Raw genomic sequence first — 10,263 nt, 5'->3', positions numbered from 1 at the left:
AAACATTAAAATGAATATTACATGTGTTGTGTTAGAAAGTAATACTGTGTTAATTCTCTTAAGTACTGTGTTAAATATAGTTTTAGGTTATAAAAATTGTTAAAATAGAAACGATGTTATGTAGGATACTTTTTTTAAAAGAAAGGACTTGCAGTGAGACAGCAGCCACAGGACACCTGAATCTTTCAGAGAAGAAGAATTTATGGCCCTCTTATCAGAAGAAACCAACTTCTTCCCACCTCGAAGGTGCTGTTAGGATTGAGGGGAAGAAGCTGACACTGCCCAGACAGAATCCTGTGTTTGAATGGAATTTATGCATCATGTCTGAGGTGTATGAATATGCAACAGGTTATTGTTTTTAAGGGTTAATCCTCTGTTAACCTGGGTCCTTTTTCGGGCTTGTGCTGCCCAGAAAGAGGTACCTGGACTGTCCCTAACTCTTTGTCTCTATTGTCTCATATTGTCCTAATTCAAATTGTCCAAATTATTATTACTCTAATTGTATTACTATTTTTATAACCATTTTATTACTATTAAACTTTTAAAAAATTTAAAAACAAGTGCTTGGCGTTTTTTACCATAATATTTGCGAAAAGCCAATCATAAAACACAGGCATTTTTTCACAGATAAGGAAGCAGCTTTTCTGTGCCAGGCTGCAGCCAGGCACAAGGCAGCAGGGAGCAGCTCAGCTCTGGCCTAGCAGGGACTGGGATCAGGGCAGCAGGCAGGAGCACATCCTCAGGAGCACAGCCCCAGCCCCAGAATGGGGAATTCTGGGTGAGAGCAGCAGGAGGAGCCAGCCGTGTGTGTGTTTTGCTGTCTGCAGGGCAGCTCACACCCAGCGTGGTGTTTGCCTTTGCACAATGGGCTCGGTTTGTTGACTCGTGTTCAGCTTGTGACCCAGCTCAGCAGCCTCTGCTGGCACAGCAGCTGCTCCTGCTGGGCTGCTCCCTCCAACCCAGCATCTCACACTCACTGAGGGCTTCCCATCACCATTGCTCAATTTATCAAAGCTCAAAACCTCTCCTTAGGTTTTAGAAGAAAACTTACCTTTAGGAGGAGACCTACCTTAGGTTTTAAATGTTTCTGTTCTGTTTTGGTGTGCAGCTTTTAGCTTTATATTCAGTGTTACTGGGATCTTTTCACAGGGTGGTGAAGACAAAACAATCCTGTTCTAGCTGGAGACTCAAGGACAATCTCTTCAAACTTCAGGCCCAAAGCAAAAACATGAGGAGGGTGGGCAAGCAAGCAAGGAGGATGAAACTTCATCATTTCAAGCTATTAATTGGACAGTTAACTCCTAGATGCAAATGGACTAAAACTTACAAAAATGTAAGGTCTTGTGACCTCTTTTGCTTCCATCTTGGAGCCATCTGGGCAGAGCCATGACCAGAGCCAGTGGCTCTGGTATTGCCAGTGTGTGGCCTTTGAAGGCACTATATATAGATACTAAATATAAATAAAATATAAAAAGATTAAATTTAATATATATAATAAATATAAATAAAATATAAAAAGATAAAAATAAATGTAAATAAAATATTAAAATATATAATTTTATATAAATATATTAAAATGTATATTATGTACTTATATATTAAATATATACATATATAATTTTTTATTAAAATATATAAATATAAAATTTGAAATATAAATTTTAAAATATACTATAAATATAATATATCAATATAATATATATAAAATCATAATATATAATATGTAAATAAAATATATTATTTCTATATATTATATAAATATAAATATAAGGTAAATATTAATATTAATATTAATATTAACAATAGATATAAATAAAGTGAAAATATATATTTTAAAACACACTATAATTATATTATATAAATATAATATATAAATATATCTAAAATTATAATGTTATATATAAAGAAAATGTATATTATTTATAAATTATATTGATATAAATCTGTAAATATAAATTAATCTTTATATATAAATATATAAATGAAGTGAAGGCACTTCAATAAATATCCACTTTGTTCCTCTTAACTCCATCCAGTCTCTGTTCCAGCTCCTTAAGGCATCACACTAGCCTAGAGATTCTCAAATTTGTACTAGTTTGCTCACAAATATAGGAAACAACATTTTCTATTCACCATGCCAGACTGAATTAAAGGACCTGAAAATACCCATTTAATTTACCTTATAGCAGCCTTCCAGTACCTAAAAGGGGCTTACAAGAAGCCTGGAGAGGGACTTTTCACACCAGCACTTCCCCAAAACAACCACATGGTTTTACCTGCCCAGCACCTTCCAGACCTGTGTGTTTTTTTCTGGTTTTTTGTCCTCCTGCCAGTCAAAATCAAGCTGATCTGCAATTATCCAGGTGCCCTTTTTCCTATTACAGCCAGGTACTGAGTGAGTTTTACAGCAGTCAGGTTCCTCACCTATCCACCCAAATTTATCAGAAAGCACCACAAATTATTTTGAAATCCCTTCAAAGCTCTTTATTGAAATTGCTGCCACCCAGGCAGCCTGATTTCCCAAGAGCCCTCCTGAATGTAATTTTTCCCCTCTATTCTAAGCAAAGCCCTCACTATTTGTCATTATCACCAGCAGTGCTACTCAGCACTTCTTTCTCTTGAACTTTCTAACAATGATAACTATGAAAAATAATTATTTTGGCCTTCCTGGCATTTTTTGATAGTTCTTTGTGTCCCCAAGATTATCCCACATGGACATTAACAGCCTGAGGAGGACCAAGGGAAATGCTGACCTCGTTTGTTGTGATTAGCAGGACCACTGAAAGGAAGGGTTGTCACAGTCAGAACAAGTATTTCTTTCATGAATGGATCATGATGAAGCAAAATGCATTTTTCCTGCAGGTTTAGAGAATAAAGAAAGCCCAGGGTTACGAAGGGGAAGTGTTTTTATTCACTGAGTAGTGGCACCTTTAGGTCAGTGTCACAAAAAGCTCATTCCCAACAGCCCAACACTCCATCTATCATGAAATGTTACATGGCAAATTTATCACTTCACCTCCAGGGAGGGAGAAAAACCTCCAAACAAACCTGCAGCAGCTCAAAAGCAAAGCCAAGTGAAATGCAAGAGTTGCCAAAGAGGTCATAATTCAAATTGAGCTCAATTCAGTGTTTTTACAGTGTTAGGTTCAAGTGCTGACTGTGGAGAGCAAGGTGAGTGAAGCATCTCACCCTCCTGAGCACCTAAATCCTCTTTTATGATGGACACAGCCCCCAGCAGAATTCTCCTCCTCAATTTTCCCAATCCTCCTGGTATACTTAATAAATAAATGAGCACCATACATCCACTTCCACATAAAATGACATTTCCTGATTATGAATTTGTTAAAATGACTACAGCTTTCTATAACTGCACATTACATGGTGCCTATTCTTCACTATAGGATGCATAGTAACACAGAATTTATATATCTACACATAATTTGTACCTCTAGCTTTTAGTTCCCACTGCTGTGAAAGACTAAGGAAAAAAAGCAGCAACCTCTTTTAGGATTTCAAAAGGAACAGTAACCCCCAGGAAAGCACACAAAAATCTTGTGTGTCACTGGCTATTTAAAGAACAGCTTCAGTATTTCCTACTGTTGCATAATAGATTCTGATTATTTTGACACGTTTCAGTATTTTTAAATCTTTTTAAGCTGGAGCCATGGGGAGGCAGCACGAATTAGCTGCACCTTATTTTATTCCTGCCAGCTAATTTCTAGATCCTCCAAAGCTCAGTTATTTAGTCCTGTTCTTTACCAGAACTGCAGCAGCTGCTTTGGGAGGCCATGCAGTGTTCTGGGTCCAAAATCTGGTCCTGGATGAAATAATGAAAGGCTGCTCATCAGGCACCCCTCAGATGCTTTGATCAGTTGCTGCCAAAGAAGCAGTGAGGAGCAGAAAAAAGGGATGGAAATGACCTTGATGTGAAGAAAAAAATGTCTGCAGGCTCCCAGCTTCAACAGCAGGTTTTTTAGGTAGCATTAACAAAATGATAAACTCCCAGAAACTGCCTTTCAGAAAGCATCATTCCAGCTGAACATTCCTGACTACAAAGCACATTAATTCAGTCAGCACAGTTATTTAACTGGTGAGTCTACATTTAATAGGTGTTTATATTCATTAATATTTATCTCATCTTCCACAAATGAAATTAGTAACAGCATGCCAGAGATTTTCTCCACATGGCTCCTGCAAATGCATTAAACCCAGCTATCTCCAGAGGCAACTGTGGGCAGAGCTTGGCCCTGTGTGTTTCTGTGGCAGCTGTGCTAAAATTATGCTCCTCCCATTAAAAGAATCCTTTTTTTTTGCTGGATCTGGCTTTAGTTATACAATATTAAGAGTGAAAATAGGAGCTGAGAATTCATGGCTTCATATGCTTTCAGTTTTAATTCTATTTAGAGAATTCTCAGTATTTTTACAAGACATCTTAAACATCCAAACCAAGATCTCGCCTTCCATAATTGCTTTACTATGAATCTTTTAATAATTATTTCATTATTATTAATTATTATTTTAATCATATAATCCTTTACTATGAATGTGACAGGGTAGCTTTTATTTAAACTCATGCCTTGAAAAGAAGCATGGGAGGTTAGAGATGAGTGAGCTTTAAAGTACTCAGAGAAGGAATGGTTTGGGTTGGGAGGGATCTTAAACAACCTCTAGTCCCACCCCCTGCCATGGGCAGGACACCTTCCCCTATCCCAGGCTGCTCCAATCCCCATCCAACCTGCCTTGGACACTTCCAGGGATCCAGGGGCAGCCACAGCTCCTCTGGGCCAGGGCCTCCTTACAGGGAAGAAAGTTCTGGAAGGCCACCATGAGGTCACCTCCCCAGGCTGTTTCTGGGATGCTCCCTCTGGGACAATATCCTGTGGCACTTTGAGCTGCTCTGCCCATCATCCACCCACATCTCCTCATGGCTCTCTGGCAGCTTTGTACAAAGCTGCAAAAAAAGGGCAATTCCACACTTTCCAGGGCTGGGTCATCCTCAAGAGAACTCCTGGCTCTGGGCAGTGTTTGGCTCTGCCTGATGCCTCAGGTTTTGGTTTTTATATTTTTCAGACTCTGCTGCTTTAGTGTATGGGTCTGGGTGCCATATGAGGGGATGGTGAGCTCTGTGCACAGAGCAGGGAGACAAAACAATTCCTGCTCCAGCTGGGCACCAAGGACAAATGATCCAAATCTCAGCACAAACAACGTGGGCTGAAGAGAGAAAAACAAGAAGGATGGGCTGGAGCTGTAATTGGACAATGAACTCCAATATGCAAATGGAGCAGAATTTATAAAATTGAGAGACCCTGTGACTGGGGATCCATTTTTTGTGACCATTTTGTGTTCACCTGGGGTGTAGCTCTGGCTGGGCTCTTGTGCTGCCCAAAGTGGATCTAATAAATACCTAATAAATCCCTACTTTAGCTCTGTCCAGCCTCAGTTCTAGGCCAGCCTTGACAAGGCATCCTGGCCATTGTTGTTTTGCCACTCAGAGTGAAGTGATGCTGTGTGAAAGGATGGGACTCACTCAGCCCTTCTCCTCAGAGCCCTGCTGCTGTAATTGCTGTCAAATTAGTTCTGTTCATGCTGCAGGAAAAAATCTATTGAAAGCTTTTCTTTCCCAGAACCACCCTGGATGTCTTTTCTCTTTACATATAAATAAAAATAATGGCAAGGAAAATTGAATAGATGACAAACAAGGAGGCTGCATTTCAAGGGACAACATCAAGGAGCTGAGGGCTTCATCTCCAATTCCCTTCAAATTGCTCAAGTAAACAATAAAATTTTCAGGACTGAGAGAGGGTAATATTAAAATCCAAGAGTACACTGTGATTGCTGTTTCAGAGAAAACAGCCACCAAACAGGCCCTTTGTACCAGCTGTTCTCAGAAATGTTTTTATACTGTTCACTTGGGCAATTAGAAAGTGTTGTCCAAATCTGCTTCTTGCTTTTTTCAGATAGAGTGGGATCTTTTTGAGCAGTTAATATTTTTTAAATATATAGATATATAAATATGTTATTTAATGCTAGTTTTTGTACCAAAAAATACCTAGTCACTGGAACTGAAGGTTGGTAAATACTAACAGCAGGATGTTGGGGAAAAAACCCACAAAACAACCAACAAGAGCATTCAGCTTTGGCCATCCAGCTGTCCATGGGTGTATGAAAAGTCACTGCACAGAAGTCATGCAGGGATTTCCCCAGGAAAGTAGGTGAAATTACCTAAAACTGTACAGCTTAAAATAAATGTGAATGAGAAAAAAAAGAGAGGATATTAATTCATGAAGTTATAAGCAGAACAGAAAACACATAAGAAATTTGAATATCATTACTTCTATAAGCTACATGGGAAAGTGCCTCATGCAATGATCAGGTGAGAGGTTTAAATTAAGCATGAGGAAGTAGTTTTTAGAATAACACATAATTTAACAGAACTCAAGGCTATAAAAATACAGAAGGGAGTCTACAAGAAAGAGGGGGAGGTACTTTTTGCAAGGGCATGTAGTGACAGGACAAGGGGATAGAAGTTTAAAGTGACAGAGAGCAGGTTTAGATGGGATATTGGGAAGAAATTCTGCACTGTGAGGGTGGGCAGGCCCTGGCACAGCACAGAGAAGCTGGGGCTGCCCCTGGATCCCTGGAAGTGTTCAAGTCCAGGCTGGACAGGGCTTGGAGCAACCTGGGATAGTGGAAAATGTCCCAGGGTGGAACTAGAGGGTCTTTAAGACCCAACCCAAATCAATTCTTGGATTCTATGATTCTATGAAATACAAACACTGTTAAAATATAACCATATTCATGGTGGAACCATCCACAATGCTTTTTTCTTCAGCTCTGCAGTGAACACCAAGGCTATGAAAACATAACAAGCAAGCTGGCTCCTGATGGGTTATTAGAGAAAAATGTGAGCAATCCATCTGAACATATCTGTCACGGAGCTCTGCTCACTGAGAACTGTGCCTGGCACAGCTGGTGACTGCATGGAATCATCATTTTTTAATTACTGAAAACAAAGCTTCCAAAGGAACACAACAAACCAGAGCACAAGCCTGGAATCAGAGCCCAAATATTGAGATGTGAAGTCATGTGAAGCTGACATGGGGGATTTGCATCTGGCACTGTTTAGGTGGCTCTGGTTGTCTCTGCCTGTTCTGTGAGCACAGGGGCTCAAGAATGCACCAAGAGTGCTCCAAACACACCCCAGTGCAGGCAAAGGTAAGAAATAACTGGGGGAGAAATAGAAATCCATACATCTGAGAGCATAAATTCTCTTTATCCTTCTGCTTTTAGCAATAGAGACTCATTATTTTGGGGCTGCCTGCATTCAGTGCAGCATCACCGCTCCTTTCCTCACAGTGGGAGAGGTGGAATCCAGAGCAGCAAAGGCATTCCTGGGATTGGGAATGTACAAAGTCCCACCTCCTGCCCACACCCAGGATAAAAAAGCAGGTACAAATCAAGCTGCAAACAGCTGAAACCATTCTTGGAATATTTCTGACTTTTTACAAATGCTAATACTTTCTGTTTTCAGCAGAATTGAGAATTCATCAGCACTCTGAACCTCTGGGTATCTGCAGCACAGGATTACACAAAGCTGCTGTGATACATTGCAATTTGGTAAATTATATTGTAATTTAGCTAAACTCGAGAGAGATAACAGGACAATACAGGATTAAACTCCATATTAAATTCTGGGAACACTTTCTGTCTTTGTGGCACTTTTATATAAATAAATTGACCCAAACCACCTGGAATGGCTGAAATCAAAAGGCTGCAATTTCTACCCAACTTCACCCAACCTGAAATATTCTGGATAGGCTTGGAAACTTTTAAGAAATAAAAAAAAATTAAACTAAAATAACAACTCACACTTTGGCTGCTGAGAATGCCACCAGCATGCTAATTCCTGTTCTGGAGAGGGAGGGAAATATACTGAAACACACCAGAAATTGATCTCTGCTTCCACAAAAGGGTAGCATAAATTTACTAGAGGGTTGTTCTGGTCAAATCTATTGAAACATACAGAGAAGGTTCTCCTAGAGGTGGGGAATAATCATTTTACCAGTGTTTTGTTCAGGTCCAACAGAAGAAAATCAGTAAGAGGTGGGGTCAAAGAGTGCAGAGGCCCCACATCCAACCCTGGTTCCTGCTGGAGCACTCCTTGCACAAACCTATCCCACCTGTGCCAGTGGTGAAACTCTCTGGAGTGGAGAGCATCATGTCAGGGAACATTCAACCTCACTTTCTTACCTAAAGAATAATTCTTAACAAAGGAGTCCAGGATTTGGCATTTTCTAGCACAGCTGACAGAGCAGCATTTCTCCACAGGTTTGTCTGACACAGGGAAAATAACAAAGAGCAGAAGCAACAAGGGGTCTGTGATGGTTTCAACATCTCTTTTCAGGATCACAGGCTGGCATCTTCTCTCCAGCAAGCAGGAGATTCTGGTCTGCAATAGGACCAGCCTTGATTTCCATGGAAAAGAAATTTCCATTTCTTTGTAGTGCCTGTCTACTCTTGTTCCTACCAAAATATGCAGTGTGCCAAGCAGATTGTGGCTTCAGGGATTTTCTGTAGATTTGGCTTCCACAAACCCAAGCACAATCTTATACAATGCTCTATAAAACAAAAAAAAACCACCTTAGTATCTTCTCTGTGGCAACATTCACACAAGCCTGGCAAACTCACACTTGTCTTGAAGCCACCTTCATTCACCAATCCAATCACAAATGGTTTTCCTGGATTTGGGACACACCTTTTCACATTTAACCTAATTGTGGCAGGACAGCAGCAGCCCAGACAAGGTGTTTGGCTGCACTAAAAACAAAGAGCAGAAGCAATGAGAGGTTTGTGATGGTTTCAACATCTCTTTTCACAAACCTTTTCAAAGGTTTGTGATCTTCTCAACATCTCCAGAATCTCCTGCTTGCTGGAGAGAAGATCCTGAAAAGATCTTCTCTCCAGCAAGCAGGAGATTCTGGTCTGCAATAGGACCAGCCTTGATTTCCATGGGTTTCTTTGTAGTGCCTGTCTACTCTTGTTCCTACCAAAACATGCAGTGTGCCAAGCAGATTGTGGTTTCAGGGATTTTCTGTAGATTTGGCTTCCACAAGCCCAAGCACAATCTTATCCATAAAACAAAACAAAGCAAAAGGTAGTATCTTAAAACAAAAGAAAAACCTTAGCATCTTCTTTGCACACAGCCTGGCAAACTCACACTTGTCCTGAAGCCACCTTCATCCACCAATCCAATCACAAATGGTTTTCCTGGATTTGGGACACACCTTTTCACATTTAACCTCATTGTGGCAGGACAGCAGCAGCTCAGACAAGGTATTTGGCTGCACTTCTTCTTTCTAACTGCAGGGATTCCCTCATGTAGCAGTGGGTAAACAACCAGCAGCCAAAGCTGCTTGCCCAAGAGGGATGTGCATGGCTGGGAGACAGCTAGCTCACATGTTTTAACAAGTGCTCTCAAAAAGAATGTTCCAGGCAGGGTTACATTTCTGCCTGAGCCTCCCAGAGCATCAGCTTCCCCTTGAACACTTGATAATCCTAATTTGGGACTCAGCAGAGGTAAACAGCATTTGCCTTTGCAAGCAGGTGCTAAGCAAGCAATATGCTACTCCTGATTTCACAATTAAGAAGCAAAGTTCAGCACATTTTGTTTACAGTTACTATAAATAATAGCCTGGGGGGAGTGAAGAACTTTAGAGAGTAACTTATTTCCTATGTTCCATGACCTCAAACAAGCCTATGACATCCCTGCTTTGGGAACACAGATGATCCTCAAGCAAATTCCATGCAAATCTTAATCACACTACCAGTGACGAAACGAAATCAGAAAATCCAGCATCCTCTAAAGCAGCAGTCTGAATACAACACACAGCCTGCAGTGGCTGCACTTTGCATCACCACTGACAAGGCAGGAGAGCAAAAATATCTGGTCTAACTGCCCCAGGGTGACTTTCCTCCCTGCAAAAACAACAACAAAAATTAAAGATTTGTTTTTGAAGTCACAGAATGTCCTCAGTTGGACGGGACCCACAAAGATCATAAAGTTTATCATGGATCTGCTCAGGGATCTGTTTTTTAGGTCAGCTTCTCTCTGAAAACGTATCTTCACTCCATTACTGACAGCTTCTACCCAGAGGAAAAATAAAAAAAGGTTAACTACAGATGAATTGATTTCAAATAGAAATGAATACCCCATATGAGGAAAAAATGAAGGAATTCAGTGTTTGGCTAAAATGAATGTGAACA

Source organism: Agelaius phoeniceus, chromosome 8 (assembly GCF_051311805.1).
Source record: "Agelaius phoeniceus isolate bAgePho1 chromosome 8, bAgePho1.hap1, whole genome shotgun sequence".
Classification (NCBI taxonomy): Eukaryota; Metazoa; Chordata; class Aves; order Passeriformes; family Icteridae; genus Agelaius; species Agelaius phoeniceus.
The sequence above is the reverse complement of the archived record's forward strand: the minus strand, read 5'-3'. Positions refer to the sequence as shown.